The sequence below is a fragment of the Macrobrachium nipponense genome, chromosome 30 (genome assembly GCF_015104395.2).
Source record: "Macrobrachium nipponense isolate FS-2020 chromosome 30, ASM1510439v2, whole genome shotgun sequence".
Classification (NCBI taxonomy): Eukaryota; Metazoa; Arthropoda; class Malacostraca; order Decapoda; family Palaemonidae; genus Macrobrachium; species Macrobrachium nipponense.
Window position 1 is genome coordinate 61,761,284 of NC_087218.1, and position 22,834 is coordinate 61,784,117.

Consider the following 22,834-nt stretch of genomic DNA (forward strand, 5'->3'; position numbering starts at 1 on the left):
CACTGCTTTTATGGGTGGCTGCCCTCTAGATTTTTTGTGAACACACAGGGAACTCTGCAGTTTCTGGCGTTCTTTCCAAATCTTCGGAGGAAATAACACCAGGCTGGATTCGTCCACGTCCTCTGCTGCTGCGGCGGCGTCTTTTTTCTGTATATTGTGTATGTGTCCCCCTCTTCGATCATCTATGCTGTCAGGCTGTAGGAGACAGTAGTGAATCACAGTTAGGGTAGAGGGTAATGAATCGCAGTTGGGACAGATGGCAGTGAATCACAGTTAGGGTAGATTGTAGTGAATTGCAGTTAGGGAAGGTGATAGTGAGTCACAGTTAGGGCAGAAGGTAGTGAATTGTAGTTAGGTTAGATGCTAGTGAATCACAATTAGGAAGGATGATAGTGAATAACAGTTAGGAAGGATGGTAGTGAATCGCAGTTAGGGCAGATGGTAGTGGATTACAGTTAGGGAGGATGGTAGTGAATCTCAGTTAAGGTAGGTGGTAGCGAATTGCAATTAGGGTAGATGGTAGTGAATCACAGTCAGGGAGGATGGTAGCCAATCGCAGTTAGGGAGGATGGTTGTGAATTTCAGTTAGGGAGGTGGCTAGTGAATCATAGTCAGGAAGGACAGTAGTGAATCGCAGCTAGGGAGGATGGCTGTGAACTGCAATTAGGGAGGATGGTAGTGAATCACAGTTAGGGTGGATGGTGTGAATCTCAGTTAAGGAAGGTGGTAGTGAATTGCTGTTAGGGCAAATGGTAGTGAATAACGGTCAGGGAGGATGGTAGTGAATCGCAGTAATGGAGGAGGGTAGTGAATCACAGTCAGGGGTGACAGTAGTGAATCGCAGTTAGGGTAGATGGTAGTGAATCACAGTTAGGGCAGATGGTAGTGAATTCAAGATTCACGGCTCAAAATTACAAAAATGGTAGAGAATCACTGACAGAATGTTAGTTATATGAAAAAGAACTGAACAGGACTATTCTGTAACTAAAACAATTGAATAAGGGAGCTGCAGAATATGCTACAAATATGACTGTTTGTAAATCAAAATCAAGAATGAATGAACTATCTATGATACATATACCCAAACTGTAACTGAGTATAGGCACCTTCCCTGATAAAACCAGGAACACCACATCTTAGCAACTAACCATAGAATCTTCTTGAAAATAATTTTGTTATGTTTCCCATGCCCAAGTTACTTATCTGGTAATATTTTGAACTAAAGTAACTTCACCTAACCCAACCTTACACAATCTAACTTAGGGGCATGACAAAAAAAAAAAAAAAACTGGGGCTAATGCAAACAGTGAGCCCCCTATTTGCGGACCCTGGATTTGCGGATTTCTCTCTAGAACATATACCCCCATTATTTGCGGAAGATTCACCTACTTGCAGTATTTTTCCATGAGAAATATCCACAAATTCCTGTTTTTTATCAATTTCATCATAAAATGCCCTTTTTGTGATAAAAATATTTTAAAAAAGCAGGTATAAAATTTTCAGTGGTCTTTTCTTGCGTTTTAACTTACAAAATATGCAATTTTAAACGTTTTTATGGGAGTTTCAACTATTTGCAGACTCTAGCTATTCATGGGGTGGGTCCAGTATCCATCCCCCTACAAACCCAGGGCGAACACTGTACTAGTATACATCTCGAGAATTTACATCCCAGATGTGCAGTAAGAAAGTGATTTTGTGAAATTTAATGCAGTCAAGAGCAGAAATTCTCAAATTTAGTGAAGGTCAACTCAGGTCTGGAGTGTGGCGATCCGTGGATGAGAGGTGTGGACACTAACTCATAACTGCTAAAATTGGTACTAACTATAGAAACACTTGTACAGAGATGTTAACTCCGAAAGTTGTAAAAAATGTGGGGGTATGAATAAGAGGAGTTATGACACCCTTAGAAACCAGCCCTCAGATTTCGAATTTTGACTAAATCCTTCCTTGGGGAGAGAAGTCTACAGTAAAAAATTGGTAGTCCTAGCTTTCATAGTCTTGGTATGCATGGTGAAGCAAAATATAGGTGCCACATATAGGGGCAATATATATATATATATATATATATATATATATATATATATATATATATATATATATATATATATATATATATGAGTTATTATATACATTTTTTTCAGGATTTCAGGTGGAGCAAGTGCCCGCCCTTGCCCCTACATGTGGCACCTATGTTTTTGCTTCACTATGCATGCCAAGACTATGAAAGCTAGGGCTACCAAATTTTTACCATAGACTTCTCTCCCCAAGGAAGGATTTAGTCAAAATTCGAAATCTGAGGGCTGGTTTCTAAGGGTGTCATAACTCCTCTTATTCATACCCCCACATTTTTTACAACTTTCGGAATTGACATCTATATATATATATATATATATATATATATATATATATATATATATATATATATATATATATATATATATATTTACATTTCACAACATCACTTTGTTTTCCTTCAATTCTACACTATATTCTTTCAGCTTAAGTAAATTAAAGTTATCCTTATTGTATACTGTATAATTTTTGTGTGCAATATATAACTGTGCTATTGTTTTCAAGAATGTTTGATTTTAGTTGAACAGTATATGGAACTATTGAAAAAAAGTCAATGTAACTTTTTGTATTTTCTTTATCGCATCTTACTTAAATTATTGTAAATATATAGTATATATAGTGTGTATATTATATACATATATAAGATATATATATATATATATATATATATATATATATATATATATATATATATATATATATATAATATAGTATAAAAGGCCTAGCATAAAAGGCCCATTAAAACACTCTGATTTAAAGCTGAGGACTATATTTCGGTGGACTGACTTCCACCCTTATCAAGTAATAAATGTCAGAAGTTACATTTGAAAAATATATAGTGGGAGATATGCCCTTAGGTGATGCCTGGGGTCACCACTAAGCCAATGCTGGTTCTGTTAATTGTCTTAATCCGCTTCATTATTGCCTTAAGGAAGATATTCTCTATATGGTCAGAGTCCCAGACTCCATTGGAAAGGTTGATCCTATTACCTTGTTGTTTTAACAGTGAAGATTCTACCATCTTACATTTGTATCAAAAGCTCCTCTTGTATAAAATTCGGGATGAGTTCCAATCCATGGTATGGTTCGTGTTATCTATATGATGGAAAATTACCGAACTATGTTGTCCATATCTAACTGAGCGCTTATGTTGAGTTAATCTTTCTGAGAGGGATTTCCCTGCGAATCCATAGCATGACTTATCACAATCCCTACAAGGGATTTCATAAACACCTATGACTTTAGAAACAGGTTCCTGCTGAAGAGTGATTAAGGATTACCCCAATGTATGCGGATAAGTGAAGATGAAAGGGTTGGGTCAGCCTAAGATTTATATGATCTCTCATAAATTATTTACGTGAGGGATTATAATTTTGTTTGCATATTTTTCCTTTTCTTTGTTTTCTGTGAGTTTGTAAAAAATTCTTTTTGCTTTATATATGGCTTTTTCTATTATCTTGTTAAAATACCCCAAGCACATAATAGAAAAAGCCATACATAAGCAAAGGGCATTTTCCACAACTGAAGTCATGGGTTGGTGTCAAATCTTGATCATTCGTTCTTCTCCTTCTCCTTTGAATGGTTTGCTGAGCACTGGGTAATTTTTTTACTGTAATCTTTTAAGTTATATTATTTTTTTAAATGATATTTTTTTCTCTTAAGTTTATTTGTAAAATAGGTTTAGTGAATTTCAACGATTTTTATGTTATATTTACAGACTGAAGACGTACAGAGGACATGTGAGAAACATATCATGATAATAAACTATGGCCTTTTTTATGCGTTTTGTGGACCCTGCTGTAGGTATGTCCTTACATATCTTCACCTGGAATCTGTATATATTGTTACGAAGTGCCAAGTATCTGGTTACCATTCATCAATTGTTACCTCACAAAAGCCAGACACCTGAACCCTCATAACACGTATTAAACGACTGAATACTCTAAAGGCAACAGTGATCCCTTAACAACTTACCAGTATTGCAGAAAATCAGACTAAGTTCATCAAAACAGGCTTGAGGTAATTTTGTAAGTAATTAAATTAATCAAAGGGCATCACTTCATCAACAACTTTAAAAGTCTAAGTATTTCCCTGATTTCAAAAGTCTAAGTACTTCCCTGGTTCTAAGTCACTTCAAGTAAATTGAAGGAAAGCCAATCAATTACCACTCTATGTTTCTACCTAACATCAATATAATCAAATGCAAATATACTGGTTATAAATGAAAACACAAAAAAAATTTAAATACAAAAATTTATTATTAAACTCAAAGTTTATAAGTGAAATTCACAATATCAAGGAAAATTACTGTTACTTGAAAACAAAGTAAAGTTTAATTAATTCTTGAATCAATTAAGTAAAATTAAATCAAAATTAATTTATCACAAAATTCAAGAAAATTAATTCAATTGAAATTCAAAAGTGTTAGGAAATAATTGAAAATTTGAAATTAATTCACAAGTGCTAAACAACAATAAAACTTGAAAAGAATTCTAAGTAAATGCAAATTAATTCACAAGTGTTAAATTTAATTAAATGTGCAATGATTAAGCAATGAAAACAACTAAGTCAATTAAATTGTGAATGTAAATGAAAATATAAAATAAAAAGGCAAACTTCAATAAGAAAATGAGAAAATGCACAAAATGAAACAAACACAAAACAAAAATTTGCAATGTGTAAAAGTGTAAATCTTTTCACTCAAAACATTGTGACCATCAGTTTTTACCAAACCACTGTTCCTATCAATTTCTTTCTTTGCTGCAGGCTTGTTTCACTTTACCAAAAACCAGGCGCCGTTACGAAACAATGTTTGTTCAGATTCCACAAAAACACTATTAACACTAAATAAACTCTAAGAAATATCAAATCTGAAATTTACAGTTTACGAGTGACCAGTTTATAAGTATGAAATCGTTACGTTACTTTAAGATCAAAAGTGCTATGCGATAGAGAGAGAGGGAAAGAGAGAGATGTTAACGCCTCGAGAATCAAAGATCTAATGAAATTCTTCTCCCTTGTGGAAACTGGACTGAGGAGATGACACAAAACGTTTTTGGCACAAATGCTTCCAGAAGCTTCGAAATCTTACGCAACTTTTTATACAAAATGTGTAATCTGCACGTGGCACTCGGCAAAGACATACGCATACAAGACCAGTATACAATAATGTTCGTACCCGATCGAGACGAAGGAAAAGCCCTTATCTTACATGATGAGAGATTCTCAAAACACAAATGAAGTCTTGAGCTCGCTTATCAAACGTGTTGACAGAATAGGAAAGCAAACGGATCTCGCAGTTCCTCTAATCTCACAGTGCTGACATAATAGGGAAACAATCGTAGTTTCGAACGGACAAAGAAAGTCTCTCTCTTTTTTACATTCTACGTTATATTTATATTCTTATACATTATGTTATGCGAAATCTGAACACACATTTAAAACATCCTATCTCTAAGCTATATAGGAATCTGAAAAAATGTTGCACAATTCTACATAACATTTTATACAGTCACAGAGGAGATATATGCATTTTAAAAGTAGTAATATATAATACGATTTGCAACGAGATAAATAATCAGCAACTACATTGTTTTTGCCACTAATGTGCTGCACTCTTAAGTTATACTGTTGCAGGCACAAAAACCACCTGGTCAGTCTTTGATTATGGTTTTTCATTCTCTGGATAAATGATAGTGGATTGTGATCAGACAACACTAAAATTTCTTCATTCCTAGGTCTATTCACATACACTTCAAATTTTTTCAATGCTGTGATTAAGGCTAAAGTTTCCTTCTCGATTGTCGAGTATACTTTCTGATGTTTTTCAATTTTGTAGACATGAAGCACACAGGATGGTAAATATTAGTTTCATCTTCTTGAAGTAGAACAGCTCCAACACCATAGTCTGACGCATCAACTTGTATCACAAATTTCTTGTCGAAGTCTGGAGGTTGAAGTACTGGTCTTGAAGTTAAAATGGCTTTTACCTTCTCAAAGGATTCTTGACACTCTGGAGTCCAAACAAACTTAGCTTTGGGACTAGTTAAGTCTGTCAAGGGAGCTACTACGGCTGAGAAATTTGGGCAGAAACGACGATAGAATCCATCCATGCCTAAAAATCTCTGTAGCTGTTTCCTGGTAGTAGGTGGGTTAGCCTTACGGATACCTTCTACATTAGCATTTACTGGAGCAAGAAGGCCTTTCCCAACTTCAAACCCAAGATACTGCACAGTTGCCTTTCCAAACCCACTCTTCTCTAGGTTGACTGTTAATCTGGCTTCTTGTAGTTTCTTGAAAACTTTCCTCAGAATCTTCAGATGTTCTTCCCACGTTGTAGAGTAAATCACGATGTCATCCAGGTATACACCTACTCCTTCTATCGATCCTAGCAGTTGATCCATCACTCGTTGAAATGTTGCGGGTGCATTCATCAGACCAAACGGCAGAACAGTATACTGATACAGTCCAAATGGAGTAATAAAAGCTGACAGCAACTTGGCATTCTCATCTAAGGGAATTTGATAATACCCTTTCAACAAGTCTATCTTGGAAACAAACTTGGCTTGCCCAATATTATCAAGTAACTGATCTATAAGAGGCAAAGGATAATTATCAGCCACACTGATAGAATCCAGCTTCCTATAATCAGTACACATCCTAAATGAACCATCTGGTTTCTTCACTAACACACATGGAGAACTGAAGTGACTTGAACTGGGTTCTGCTAATCCATGTTGCAGCAAATACTCAACTTCCTTCTTCAAAACATCTCAATGATAAGGTGATAAGCGATAGGCTCTTTGCTTGAAAGGTTTTTCATCTTCTTGAATCTTGATTTCATGCTTGGTCAGATCAGTATGCCTAGGCACATCTGTAAAAATTTCTGGAAAGCTTCTAATTACTTCACTTAAGTCTTCACCTTGTTCAACTCTCAGATGTTTCAGTTTATCCTCCAAATTTTCCAAAATTGAAGAATTATTCATCTTGCTTGCAGCTCCCAATTCGTAGCCATCATCATCTTCTGTAGATAAAGTTGTTTGGGTTACTGACACAGTTTCAATTTTAATTTCTGAGAAATAAGGTTTCAAGAGGTTCACATGTATCTTCCTTTGTCTTCTTCTTCTTTCTGGTGTTTCAATCACATAAGTTCTATCACTTAACTTCTGAATAATCTTGTAAGGACCTTGAAATTTATTAGTGAGGGAAATCTCTTGACAGTTAAGAACACTAACACTTGTTGACCAACACTAAAACTTCTTAGCTTAGTCTTAGCATCAAATCTCCTTTTCATTTTGTCTTGACTCATTTTCAAGTTTTCTAAAGAGAATTTTCTAATCTCTTTCAACCTTTTCCTTAAGTTCTTTACATACTCTCCTTGGCATTAGGTGAACATCCCATACTTTCTTGATAAGCACTCCTAACTTCAAACAACATTAATGGTAAACCAACATCCCATTCTCTTCCTGACTCAGAACAATACTCTGTCAGCATACTTTTCAATGTCTGGTGGAACCTTTCCAAGGCACCTTGAGTCTCTGGATGATAGGCAGTGGATAACTGTTGTTTCACTCCTAACAAATTCATCACATCCTGGAATAACTTTGAAGTAAAGTTTGTTCCTCTGTCACTTTGCACTATTTCTGGTATACCAAACTTTGAGAAAAACTCCACAAGTTTTTCAGCAACTATCTTGGCAGATATGTTTCTAACAGGGATTGCTCCTGGATATCTTGTCACAGGACACATTAATGTTAACAAATACTCATTTCCTTTCTTTGTCTTCGGCAGCGGTCCTACCATGTCTATAATCACTTTGCTAAAGGGTTCTCCTCTAACTTTCTATAGGTTGTAGGGGGGGGGGGGGGAGGGAGGGGGGGGGGGGCTTTCTTGATTGATGGTTTCATTCGGTTTTCCAGCTATCTGGCAGGTATGACACTCATGACAGAACCTGCTAACATCTTTGTGAAGTCCAGGCCAGAAAAAATATTTCATGATCTTCTCCACAGTCTTCCTGATTCCCATATGTCCAGACTCATGAGCTACTGCAACCACTTGCTTTCTCAATGGATATGGAATCAAAATTTGATGATATTCGCCCCATACAGCATCTCCTGGTATATCTGTAGGTCTATACTTCCTTATCAGCAAACCTTCCTTCAGATAGTAACAGGTAGGAGTTTGTTGCATCTCTTCTCGATCAAACAACTCTGAAGAACAAATCAGTTAACCATTGCATCCTTCTTCTGCAAGTCCATCAGCTTCTCTCTTGTCACTTGACTAACTTCAAGGGTGGAATTCTCAATATCTACTAACTCAGCTACAGTAGTTTCACTACTGTCTTCAGTAACACTGACTACTCGGAGTCGCTTCAGGAACAACAGGTTCTTCTTCTTCGTCGTCGTCTTCTTCATCTTCTTGGGAAATCTCTTCTTGTTCAGCAGTATGGGAAACTTCACTTCCTTATCAGCAAACCTTCCTTCAGATAGTAACAGGTAGGAGTTTGTTGCATCTCTTCTCGATCAACAACTCTGAAGAACAAATCAGTTAACGATGCATCCTTCTTCTGCAAGTCCATCAGCTTCTCTCTTGTCACTTGACTAACTTCAAGGGTGGAATTCTCAATATCTACTAACTCAGCTACAGTAGTTTCACTACTGTCTTCAGTAAAACACTTTTGACTACTCGGAGTCGCTTCAGGAACAACAGGTTCTTCTTCTTCGTCGTCGTCTTCTTCATCTTCTTGGGAAATCTCTTCTTGTTCAGCAGTATGGGAAACTTCACTTCCTTATCAGCAAACCTTCCTTCAGATAGTAACAGGTAGGAGTTTGTTGCATCTCTTCTCGATCAACAACTCTGAAGAACAAATCAGTTAACGATGCATCCTTCTTCTGCAAGTCCATCAGCTTCTCTCTTGTCACTTGACTAACTTCAAGGGTGGAATTCTCAATATCTACTAACTCAGCTACAGTAGTTTCACTACTGTCTTCAGTAACACTTTGACTACTCGGAGTCGCTTCAGGAACAACAGGTTCTTCTTCTTCGTCGTCGTCTTCTTCATCTTCTTGGGAAATCTCTTCTTGTTCAGCAGTATGGGAAACTTCACTTCCTTATCAGCAAACCTTCCTTCAGATAGTAACAGGTAGGAGTTTGTTGCATCTCTTCTCGATCAACAACTCTGAAGAACAAATCAGTTAACGATGCATCCTTCTTCTGCAAGTCCATCAGCTTCTCTCTTGTCACTTGACTAACTTCAAGGGTGGAATTCTCAATATCTACTAACTCAGCTACAGTAGTTTCACTACTGTCTTCAGTAACACTTTGACTACTCGGAGTCGCTTCAGGAACAACAGGTTCTTCTTCTTCGTCGTCGTCTTCTTCATCTTCTTGGGAAATCTCTCTTGTTCAGCAGTATGGGAAACTTCACTTCCTTATCAGCAAAACCTTCCTTCAGATAGTAACAGGTAGGAGTTTGTTGCATCTCTTCTCGATCAACAAACTCTGAAGAACAAATCAGTTAACGATGCATCCTTCTTCTGCAAGTCCATCAGCTTCTCTCTTGTCACTTGACTAACTTCAAGGGTGGAATTCTCAATATCTACTACTCAGCTACAGTAGTTTCACTACTGTCTTCAGTAACACTTTGACTACTCGGAGTCGCTTCAGGAACAACAGGGTTCTTCTTCTCGTCGTCGTCTTCTTCATCTTCTTGGGAAATCTCTTCTTGTTCAGCACTATGGGAAACTTCACTTCCCTGGAATAATTCTTCTAAGCACAAAGATCCTTCACTTGATCCTTCTTGGGTGTGTAAATCCTCAGTTTCTTCACTTGCAGTCGTATTCCTCTTAATACTTCTGGTAGTTACACAACTAGGAAACAGGTGGGGGTTATTCTTCTCCAACTCTACTGTAGGACTAATCCTTAATGGTTTGTCTGTCACTACAGGACAAGGAATAAATGGCACAACCACCAACTTCATTCCCCAACAGAAACATGTACATCTTCCACAGCCAGTGAGTCCTTTACAGCAAATCAACATTTCCTGTCACCAATTCACATGACAGGTGTAAGCGGCATATAGGAGTTACTTCCTCTCCTCCTATACTCTTCAAAATAACTGAATCTCCTGTGAGACTCTTCTCCAACTGAGGGTGAGAACCACGTACTACCACATTATGGTTACTCCCTGTACCACGTAATATCTTGACTAGTACCTGCATACTTCCTTCTTGAGTTGACAGCATACCCTCATAGATATATGGCTTAAAAGCCTCCAAACTGCTAAGCCACTCACTGCTTGAGGTAACATTTCCACTGGTTGCTAAACATTCAGCTTGTTTAGTTTCCTTCTTCTCTGGAGTCTGATTCTTTCCCCCACTGCTCTTCGTAGTTTGATTCACCTGGTCATCGGTTTCACAACTTGACCAACTGGCTTTGACTGCTGTTGATTCCGGTAACACTCTTGACTGCAGTGTCCTACTCTTCCACACTTGAAACAGACAACACTAGGTTTCTGTAACTGTCTTGAAAAACTGGATGAGGATTTCACATTAGCTTGCTGAGTTGTATTACCTTGTGTACTCTTGGTAGTATCACTTGTAGGTTTCCCATTAAATTTGTTCCTGTTATTTGGATAAGACTTAAAACCTGGGCGCTGTTAACTCTGGTACTTGACATTGTAATTACGTTTACTACTGATTATATTGTAATCTTCACTCAGAATAGCAGCTTTGTCAAGTTTCTTCACCTCTCTCTCTCAAATAGGCTCTTATATGTTCAGGAATTCCTTTAGGATACTGTTCAAGAACAAGTAACTCTTCCAACTCATCAAAAGTTTTAACTTTTGCAGCTTCTAACCAACGTTTGAAACACCTTCTCACTTTGTAAGCATAATCTAAGAATGTTTCCTTCTCATCTTTTCTTAAATTTCTGAATCTTTCATTGTAGTACTCTGGGGTAATCTGGTAAACTTGTAGCATACTGAGTTTAAGTACCTTGTAGTCTTTACACTGATCAGCTGTTAAGGCTAGATAAGCACTTCTCCCTTTACCAATCAAAACACTTTGTAGCAAAACTGACCATTTATCTTCTGGCCATCCCATACCTGAAGCCACTTTCTCAAAGTGATCAAAAAACTCATCTGGAGCTTCTTCAGTAAACTTAGGGATTAACTTCTGTACTCTTACTACATCAAATACAGGGTCTTGATTACCTTGGTTAGGGTTAGACGGTGTTACAGGTAATGTGGATCTAGCTCTTATTAATTCCATTTCCCTTTCATGTCTTGCGATTTCTCTTTCCTCTTCTGCTGCTTTTTCTTCTTCTCTTTCTCTTCTTTCTTGTTTTTCCCTGTCTGTTCTTTCTTTTTCAGCTTGCATTCTCTCTCTTTCAGCATGCATTTTCAACTTAATCAAATTCTCTTCTGCTTCAATGCGTTTAAGCTCTAACTCTGCATCACTTTTCTCTTTCTTTTCTGCTTGCTTATTTATGAGATCAGCACGTGCTACATTCAACAACTCTTGAGCCAATTCTAATTCATCTTCATCAGTTATCCTACCAGAGTTTATCAATGATTCCATAGCAATACATCTTATTTGTTACTTTACCATACTAGTAGACACATAACCACCACATGCCATTGCTAAAGCGCTCCACTGTGCCTTAGTCAGAGTCGTTTCAGACAAAACTTGGATGGAAGGGGCTGCTAAAAATTCCTGAACCTTGAACTGAGCCATTTTCCTCTAAGTTATCAACTTACAACTCAATACAATAAATGCAAAACAAACTTATATGGTCACTCTCATAACAAAATATCTCCCTAAAACCACCAGAATACACTAGAGTGATAATGAAATCTGCTTTCCCTGGTCTCTGGGCACCATTACTACATGTTACGAAGTGCCAAGTATCTGGTTACTACACTTACCATTCATTTATTGTTACCTCACAAAAGCCAGACACCTGAACCCTCATCACAGGTATTAAACGACTGAATACTCTAAAGGCAACAGTGATCCCTTAACAACTTACCAGTATTGCAGAAAATCAGACTAAGTTCATCAAAACAGGTGTGAGGTAATCTTGTAAGCAATTAAATTAATCAAAGGGCATCACTCCATCAACAACTTTAAAAGTCTAAGTATTTCCCTGATTTCAAAAGTCTAAGTACTTCCCTGATTCTAAGTCACTTCAAGTAAATTGAAGGAAAGCCGATCAATTAACACTCTATGTTTCTACCTAACATCACTATAATCAAAGGCAAATATACTGGTTATAAATGAAAACACTTATAAAAATTTTAAATATAAAAATTTATTATTAAACTCAAAGTTTATAAGTGAAATTCACAATATCAGGGAAAATTACTGTTACTTGAAAACAAAGTAAAGTTTAATTAACTCTTGAATCAATTAAGCAAAATTAAATCAAAATTAATTTATCACAAAATTCAAGAAAATTAATTCAATTGAAATTCAAAAGTGTTAGGCAATAATTGAAAATTTGAAATTAATTCACAAGTGCTAAACAACAATAAAACTTGAAAAGAATTCTAAGTAAATGCAAATTAATTCACAAGTGTTAAATTTAATTAAATGTGCAATGATTAAGCAATGAAAACAACTAAGTCAATTAAATTGTGAATGTAAATGAAAATATAAAACAAAAAGGCACACTTCAATAAGAAAATGAAAAAATGCACAAAATGAAACAAACACAAAACACAAAAATTTGCAATGTGTAAAAGTGTAAATCTTTTCACTCAAAACATTGTGACCATCAGTTTTTACCAAACCACTGTTCCTATCAGTTATTAGTTAACCAAACCATCATAACCATTAGATATTAGTTGCAACTAATAAAAATATAACACACTTTACCTTTTTGGTATACCAATTTCTTCCTTTGCTGCAGGCTTGTTTCACTTTACCAAAAACCAGGCGCCATTACAAAACAATGTTTGTTCAGATTCCACAAAAACACTATTTAACACTAAATAAACTCTAAGAAATATAAAATCTGAAATTTACAGATTATGAGTGACCAGTTTATAAGTATGAAATCGTTATGTTACTTTAAGATCAAAAGTGCTATGCGATGGAGAGAGAGGGAGAGAGAGAGATGTTAACGCCTCGAGAATCTAAGACCTAATGAAATTCTTCTCCCTTGTGGAAACTGGACTGAGGAGATGACACAAAACGTTTTTGGCACAAATGCTTCCAGAAGCTTCGAAATCTTACGCAACTTTTTATACAAAATGTGTAATCTGCAAGTGGCACTCGGCAAAGACATACGCGTACAAGACCAGTATACAATAATGTTCATACCCGATTGAGACGAAGGAAAAGCCCTTATCTTACATGATGACAGATTCTCAAAACAAATGAAGTCTTGAGCTCGCTTATCAAACGTTTTGACAGATTAGGAAAGCAAATGGATCTCGCAGTTCCTCTAATCTCACAGTGCTGACATAATAGGGAAACAATCGTAGTTTCGAACGGACAAAGAAAATCTCTCTCTTTTTTACATTCTACATTATATATATATTCTTTTACATTATGTTATGCGAAATCTGAACACATTTAAAACATCCAATCTCTAAGCTATCTAGGAATCTGAAAAAATGTTGCACAATTCTACATAACATTTTATACAGTCACAGAGGAGATATATGCATTTTAAAAGTAGCAATATATAATACGATTTGCAACGAGATAAATAATCAGCAACTACATTGTTTTTGCCACTAATGTGCTGCACTCTTAAGTTATACTGTTGCAGGCACAAAGACCACCTGGTCAGTTTTTGATTATGGTTTTTCATTCTCTGGATAAATGATAGTGAATTGTGATCAGACAACACTAAAATTTCTTCATTCTTAGTTCTATTCACATACACTTCAAAATTTTTTCAATGCTGTGATCAAGGCTAAAGTTTCCTTCTCGATTGTTGAGTATACTTTCTGATGTTTTTTCAATTTTGTAGACATGAAGCACACAGGATGGTAGATATTATTTTCATCTTCTTGAAGTAGAACAGCTCCAACACCACAGTCCGACACATCGACTTGTATCACAAATTTCTTGTCGAAGTCTGGAGCTTGAAGTACTGGTCTTGAAGTTAAAATGGCTTTTACCTTCTCAAAGGATTCTTGAAACTCTGAAGTCCAAACAAACTTAGCTTTGGGACTAGTTAAGTCTGTCAAGGGAGCTACTACGGCTGAGAAATTTGGGCAGAAATGACGATAGAATCCAGCCATGCCTCAAAATCTCTGTAGCTGTTTTCTGGTAGTAAGGTGGGGTAGCCTTACGGATACCTTCTACATTAGGATTTACTGGAGCAAGAACGCCTTTCCCAACTTCAAACCCAAGATACTGCACAGTTGCCTTTCCAAACTCACTCTTCTCTAGGTTGACTGTTAATCCTGCTTCTTGTAGTTCCTTGAAAACTTTCCTCAGAATCTTCAGATGCTCTTCCCACGTTGTAGAGTAAATCACAATGTCGTCTAGGTATACACCTACTCCTTCTATCGATCCTAGCAGTTGATCCATTACTTTTTGAAATGTTGCGGGTGCATTCATCAGACCAAACGGCAGAACAGTATACTGATACAGTCCAAATGAGGTAATAAAAGCTGACAGCAACTTGGCATTCTCATCTAAGGGAATTTGATAATACCCTTTCAACAAGTCTATCTTGGAAACAAACTTGGCTTGCCCAATATTATCAAGTAACTGATCTATAAGAGGCAAAGGATAATTATCAGCCACACTGATAGAATCCAGCTTCCTATAATCAGTACACATTCTAAATGAACCATCTGGTTTCTTCACTAACACACATGGAGAACTGAAGTGACTTGAACTGGGTTCTGCTAATCCATGTTGCAGCAAATACTCAACTTCCTTCTTCAAAACATCTCGATGATAAGGTGATAAGCGATAGGCTCTTTGCTTGAAAGGTTTTCCATCTTCTTGAATCTTGATTTCATGCTTGGTCAGATCAGTACGGCCTAGGCACAAATGTAAACATTTCTGGAAAGCCTCTAATTACTTCAATTAAGTCTTCACCTTGTTCAACACTCAGATGTTTCAGTTTATCCTCCAAATTTTCCAAAAATTGAAGAATTATTCATCTTGCTTGCAGCTCCCATTCGTAGCTATCATCATCTTTTTTCTGTAGATAAAGTTGTTTGGGTTACTGACACAGTTTCAATTTTAATTTCTGAGAAATAAGGTTTCAAGAGGTTCACATTATCTTCCTTTGTCTTCTTCTTTCTGGTGTTTCAATCACATAAGTTCTATCACTTAACTTCTGAATAGTCTTGTGAGGACCTTGAAATTTATTAGTGTGGGAAAATCTCTTGACACTAACACTTGTTGACCAACACTAAAACTTCTTAGCTTAGTCTTAGCATCAAATCTCCTTTTCATTTTGTCTTGACTCATTTTCAAGTTTTCTAAAGAGAATTTTCTAATCTCTTTCAACCTTTTCCTTAAGTTCTTCACATACTCTCCTTGGCTTTCCTCTTGATTTTCTTCCCAATTTTCAGCAAAAATCTTCAATGGTCCTCTCATTTCTCTTCCAAAAATCATCTCATTAGGTGAACATCCCATACTTTCTTGATAAGCACTCCTAACTTCAAACAACATTAATGGTAAACCAACATCTCCATTCTCTTCCTGACTCAGAACAATACTTTGTCAGCATACTTTTCAATGTCTGGTGGAACCTTTCCAAGGCACCTTGAGTCTCTGGATGATAGGCAGTGGATAACTGTTGTTTCACTCCTAACAAATTCAATCACATCCTGGAATAACTTTGAAGTAAAGTTTGTTCCTCTGTCACTTTGCACTATTTCTGGTATACCAAACTTTGAGAAAAACTCCACAAGTTTTTCAGCAACTATCTTGGCAGATATGTTTCTAACAGGGATTGCTTCTGGATATCTTGTCACAGGACACATTAATGTTAACAAATACTCATTTCCCTTCTTTGTCTTCGGCAGCGGTCCAACCATGTCTATAATCACTTTGCTAAAGGGTTCTCCTCTAACTTCTATAGGTTGTAGGGGCGCTTCCTTGATGGTCAAATTTGGTTTTCCAGCTGTCTGGCAGGTATGACACTCACGACAGAACCTGCTAACATCTTTGTGAAGTCCTGGCCAGAAAAAATATTTCATGATCTTCTCCACAGTCTTCCTGATTCCCATATGTCCAGACTCATGAGCTACTGCAACCACTTGCTTTCTCAATGGATATGGAATCAAAATTTGATGATATTCGCCCCATACAGCAAATTTGATGATATTCGCCCATACAGCATCTCCTGGTATATCGTAGGTCTATACTTCCTCATCAGCAAACCTTCCTTCAGATAGTAACAGGTTGGAGTTTGTGCATCTCTTCCCGATCAACAACTCTGAAGAACAAATCAGTTAACGATGCATCCTTCTTCTGCAAGTCCATCAGCTTCTCTCTTGTCACTTGACCAACTTCAAGGGTGGAATTCTCAATATCTACTAACTCAGCTACAGTAGTTTCACTACTGTCTTCAGTAACACTTTGACTACTCGGAGTCTCTTCAGGAACAACAGGTTCTTCTTCTTTGTCGTCGTTCTCTTCATCTTCTTGGGAAATCTCTTCTTGTTCAGCATTATGGGAAACTTCACTTCCCTGGAATAATTCTTCTAAGCACAAAGATCCTTCACTTGATCCTTCTTGGGTGTGTAAATCCTCAGTTTCTTCACTTGCAGTCATAGTCCTCTTCATACTTCTGGTAGTTACACAACTAGGAAACAGGTGGTGGTTATTCTTCTCCAACTCTACTGTAGGACTAATCCTCAATGGTTTGTCTGTCACTACAGGACAAGGAATAAATGGCACACCACCAACTTCATTCCCCAACAGAACATGTACACCTTCCACAGCCAGTGAGTCCTTTACAGCAAAATCAACATTTCCTCTCACCAATTCACATAACAGGTGTAAGCGGCATATAGTAGTTTACTTCCTCTATTCCTATACCCTTCAAAATAACTAAATCTCCTGTGAGACTCTTCTCCAACTGAGGGTGAGAACCATGTACTACCACACTCAGTTTACTCCCTGTTATCACGTAATATCTTGACTGGTACCTGCATACTTCCTTCTTGAGTTGACAGCATACCCTCATAGATATATGGCTTAAAAGCCTCCACACTGCGAAGCCACTCACTGCTTGAGGTAACATTTCCACTGGTTGCTATAAACATTCAAGCTTGTTTAGTTTCCTTCTTCTCTGGAGTCTGATTCTTCCCACACTGCTCTTCGTAGTTTGTTTCACCTGGTCACCTTTCACAACTTGACCAACTGGCTTTGACTGCTGTTGATTCCGGTAACACTCTTGACTGTAGTGTCCTACTCTTCCACACTTGAAACAGACAACATTAGATTTCTGTAATTGTCTTGAAAAACTGGATGAGGATTTCACATTAGCTTGCTGAGTTGTATTACCTTGTGTACTCTTGGTAGTATCATCACTTGTAGGTTTCCCATTAAATTTGTTCCTGTTATTTGGATAAGACTTAAAACCTGGGCCCTGTTGACTCTGGTACTTAACATTGTAATTACGTTTTCTACTGATTATATTGTAATCTTCACTCAGTGTAGCAACTTTGTCAAGTTTCTTCAACCTCTCTCTCTCTCAAATAGGCTCTTATATGTTCAGGAATTCCTTTAAGATACTGTTCAAGAACAAGTAAAAACTCTTCCAACTCATCAAAAGTTTTAACTTTTGCAGCTTCTAACCAACGTTTGAAACCACCTTCTCACTTTGTAAGCATAATCTAAGAATGTTTTCCTTATCATCTTTTCTTAAATTTCTGAATCTCTCATTGTAGTACTCTGGGGTCATCTGGTAAACTTGTAGCATACTGAGTTTAAGTACCTTGTAGTCTTTACACTGATCAGCTGTTAAGGCTAAATAAGCACTTCTCCCTTTACCAATCAAAACACTTTGTAGCAAAACTGACCATTTATCTTCTGGCCATTCCATACCTGAAGCCACTTTCTCAAAGTGATAAAAAAACTCATCTGGAGCTTCTTCAGTAAACTTAGGGATTAACTTCTGTACTCTTACTACCTCAAATATAGGGTCTTGATTACCTTGGTTAGGGTTAGACGGTGTTACAGGTAATGTGGATCTAGCTCTTATCAATTCCATTTCCCTTTTATGTCTTGCGATATCTCTTTCCTCTTCTGGTGCTTTTTCTTCTTCTCTTTCTCTTCTTTCTTGTTTTTCCCTGTCTGTTCTTTCTTTTTCAGCTTGCATTCCTCTCTCTTTCAGCAGGCATTTTCAACATTAATCAAATTCTCTTCTGTCTTCAAATGCCGTTTAAGCTCTAACTCTGCATCAATTTTCTCTTTCTTTTCTGCTTGCTTATTTATGAGATCAGCACGAGCTACATTCAACAACTCTTGAGCCAATTCTAATTCATCTTCATCGGTTATCCTACCAGAGTTTATCAATGATTCCATAGCAATACATCTTATTTGTTACTTTACCATACTAGTAGACACATACCACATGCCATTGCTAAAGCGCTCCACTGTGCCTTAGTCAGAGTCGTTTCAGACAAAACTTGGATGGAAGGGGCTGCTAAAAATTCCTGAACCTTGAACTGAGCCATTTTCCTCTAAGTTATCAACTTACAACTCAATACAATAAAAGCAAAACAAAAACTATAAGGTCACTCTCCTAACAAAACATATCCCTAACACCACCAGTATATACTAGAGTGATAATGAAATCTGTTTTCCCTGGTCTCTGAGCACCATTACTACATGTTACGAAGTGCCAAGTATCTGGTTACTACACTTACCATTCATTTATTGTTACCTCACAAAAGCCAGACACCTGAACCCTCATCACAGGTATTAAACGACTGAATACTCTAAAGGCAACAGTGATCCCTTAACAACTTACCAGTATTGCAGAAAATCAAACTAAGTTCATCAAAACAGGTGTGAGGTAATCTTGAAAGCAAATTAAATTAATCAAAGGGCATCACTCCATCAACAACTTTAAAAGTCTAAGTATTTCCCTGATTTCAAAAGTCTAAGTACTTCCCTGGTTCTAAGTCACTTCAAGTAAATTGAAGGAAAGCCAATCAATTACCACTCTATGTTTCTACCTAACATCAATATAATCAAAGGCAAATATACTGGTTATAAATGAAAACACTTATAAAAATTTTAAATATAAAAATTTATTATTAAACTCAAAGTTTATAAGTGAAATTCACAATATCAGGGAAAATTACTGTTACTTGAAAACAAAGTAAAGTTTAATTAATTCTTGAATCAATTAAGCAAAATTAAATCAAAATTAATTTATCACAAAATTCAAGAAAATTAATTCAATTGAAATTCAAAAGTGTTAGGCAATAATTGAAAATTTGAAATTAATTCACAAGTGCTAAACAACAATAAAACTTGAAAAGAATTCTAAGTAAATGCAAATTAATTCACAAGTGTTAAATTTAATTAAATGTGCAATGATTAAGCAATGAAAACAACTAAGTCAATTAACTTGTGAATGTAAATGAAAATATAAAACAAAAAGGCACACTTCAATAAGAAAATGAAAAAATGCACAAAATGAAACAAACACAAAACACAAAAATTTGCAATGTGTAAAAGTGTAAATCTTTTCACTCAAAACATTGTGACCATCAGTTTTTACCAAACCACTGTTCCTATCAGTTATTAGTTAACCAAACCATCATAACCATTAGATATTAGTTGCAACTAATAAAAATATAACACACTTTACCTTTTTGGTATACCAATTTCTTTCTGTGCTGCAGGCTTGTTTGATTTTGGAACTAAGATAAAATAATTAACAACCAATTAGATGTACAAGAGAAGTCTTCTGCTCTGTTTCGTAGAAGGATCATACCAATCTAAATTATTTATTTCATTCCGCCATGTATATACACGAAAACGTAATTACAAGGTGTATATATATATATATATATATATATATATATATATACTATATATATATAATATATATATATAATATTATATATATATTATACATGACCAGTTATATTATATATATATTATATATATATATAATATTACATCTATATATATATATATATATATCTAATCTATATTATATATATAATATATATATAGATATACACATATACAATATATATATATTATATAAGATTCTATATATCTATTATATATATATATATATATTTATATATATATAGCTTAAAAAATCACAGTAGATGCACGTGACTTCTTATAAATAAGCGAATTACCACGGGAAAATGATAGTCAGGAACCAAGCGCTTTCGTCTTTATTCGACATCGTCAAGGAGCTACTAAAGTACAATCGGAGAGGAAGGCCTCAGGTACAAACAAGATCAGGAATACCAGATGGTTCAATTATCAAAAGGGTAAAAATTAAAAGGATAATCCAGGATTATCGGATTATTCTCACGGTCGGACAAACTTAAACAGATTCTGACCCTAACCGAAATTACAAAGTATCTTTACAGTCCAAAACATGTAAAAACTGAATATATTAATTTTGTTGCTTATATTTATCTACAACTTTTTTCATTATGAAAGCATCAAGTTTAAATAAACCAAGACTTAAATTTAGAACATTTCTATTATTTGACTTGATAAAACAAGATTCATGATATTCCTTTAACTGTGTCATTACATGGGACTAAGGCTCTTGCTTGACTCCAGTTAATAGGATGGTCTAAATCTCTCATATGTACAAATAATGCATTCGATATTTGCCCAGCTCTCACAGAATATTGATGTTGCTTAAGACGCTGTGAAAGAGATTTGCCAGTCTGTCCCGTAATAGATTTTATCACACTTTTTGCAAGGAATTTCATATATGCAGCCTGGAAGATCTTTAGGAGAATTTTTGATTACTAAACTCTTGACATTAATATTACTGAAAACAACATTTATGTTAAAAAGCTTTAAAATTCTAGGAATATCTAAAAACCTTTCATCATAAGGTAATTTTAGAATGTTATGCTTACTAAATTCAAGTTTGTCATTAGTTGAATAAAATGTTTTTCTAGCTCTTTTCCATGCCACAAATCTACAAAAGTCCTTGGGTATTTAAGTTTCAATGCAATATCATAAATAGTTTTTTTAATTTCAGCGTCAATAAACTGCGGGCTATAGACACGTAAAGCCCTTAGGAACATCCCAGAAAAACAGAGAATTTAACATTTTGATGGTGATTGGAGTAGTAATGAAACAAAAGAGGCAATATTAGTTGATTTTCGAAAGACTGAAAAGGTGAAATTTCTATCATTTCTATGGACAGTTACATCAGAAAATTCAAATTACAATTTCTTTCTTCCTCTACAGTAAATTTTATAGAAGGGACTAAATTATTGAGATTATTAAGGAATTCCTGGAGGTTTTCGTGAACTGGCCAAATCAGCAAGATATCATCCACGTATCTAAACCAAATAACTTTTTGGGGCAAAATTCTTGGTAAGAGTTTTGTCTCAAAAAATTCCATGTAGATATTGCTAAGGACAGGAGATAAGGGATTACCCATGGCCATGCCAAACTTTTGTACAAAAAAATTCCCATGAAACAAAATTTACTATCTTTGATACATAACCTTATGAGACTAATGAGATTTTCTAACACTTAAGGGAATGTCATGACGCTCTAATTCCTCTTCCAAATATTCAAGTAAGTCATCTACAGGCACTTTTGTAAATAAAGAGACAACATCAAAACTAATCATATTAAAATCATAATTCAAATTTAAACTATTCAATTTGTTTATAAAATCAACATTGTTTTTAACATTCGTAGTTAGAAATATTTCCTACCAAAGGAGTAAGAATTTTTACAAGCCATTTAGATAAATTATCCGAAACTGAGCCCACTGAACTAATGATTGGTCTGATAGGGTTATTGATTTTATGTGTCTTGACTAAACCATACATGTAAGGTAGGGAGCGCATTGCGGTGTAAACTGTTTAATTAAATGGTCCAAGCCCTTCAAAATGGATTTAATTTGTTTATTAAAATGGGAGTTAACTGTCTGTGTAGGGTCAGACCTCAGTTTCGTATAAGTATCAGTGTCATTTAGCAATGTCATTATTTTTACTTATATAATCAAACTTTTGAATTCATAAGTTTACCAACGCAATTAGATTTATCTGCTTTTGTCACCTTCACTGTTTCGTCTTCTTTAATTTTCTTAAAAGCCTGTGAAGAAATCTCACGGGTACATTAGGGGGAGAAGGTTTACTCATAGCACCATACACAATACCTTTACAAATATTATCATCAGGGCATAGGTTTTGATTCAATTTTTCTAAATAACAAAAGGATTTGAGATGTCGACACAGTCCAGGTTACCATTAAATACACCAAAGCTTACCCCATATCCCAAAGCCGCTGTCGTAGCACTATCCACTGGTTTGTCTGATAAATTAATCATGTCTGAATAAAGACGAAAGCGCTTGGATTCCTGACTATCATTTCCCGTGGTATTCGCTTATTTATGAAGTCACGTGCATCTACTGTGATTTTTTTAAGCATAATGGAAACCACACGCAACTTCTACGCCTTTTTCTTTTTGAATTTTCCGAGCCTTGTTCTATTCGTGACATCTTTCTGTAATGCTCTTATCATCGCTCACAAAACTGAAACTCCGACTCAACTTTCTACGGAAGTGCATGAACGAGCAAGTGATGCCCAAGTCG